Raw genomic sequence first — 452 nt, forward strand, 5'->3', positions numbered from 1 at the left:
CAAAACCTTTTTAACCCCCTTCTGTCCGGACGCCCCCCCCCCCCAATCAATTTATGATATAATCCACATTTTAGGCCTAAAAATTACTTAAAACACCCAAAGATTATATATTTTCTGAAATATACATTATGTATTCCGATTAAATAATTTCTGTAGAATAAAATGGCGGCAGTTGCAAATTTTTATGTTGCACAATATTAGCGCGACTCCTTATCAAACCCCAACATTTAGCAAAAAATGCACTTAATGCCCCAAAACACAATAAAAATAGGATTTTGGTACTCACCGTAAAATCCTTTTCTCTCCGTTCATTGAAGGACACAGGGAACAGATCGGAGATCATGTACTGTAGGGTAATATCGCCACCTGCAGGAGAAGGACGCTAGGCACAAAAAAACTAAAGACCAATTACAGCCTAGGGGCGGCCCCTGCCGGTGGCCAAACCCCCCACC

General features: G+C 41.2%; 1 protein-coding gene across 1 annotated transcript in view; it reads right to left on the bottom strand.

Moving 5' to 3' along the window:
• The window catches only part of DDX56 (DEAD-box helicase 56), a 12,789-nt gene that overhangs the window by 717 nt on the left and 11,620 nt on the right, over positions 1-452 (bottom strand). The window lies entirely within an intron of this gene.

The sequence above is a fragment of the Nanorana parkeri genome, unplaced genomic scaffold (assembly GCF_000935625.1).
Source record: "Nanorana parkeri isolate BGI_ZX_2015 unplaced genomic scaffold, ASM93562v1 scaffold169, whole genome shotgun sequence".
NCBI classification, from domain to species: domain Eukaryota; kingdom Metazoa; phylum Chordata; class Amphibia; order Anura; family Dicroglossidae; genus Nanorana; species Nanorana parkeri.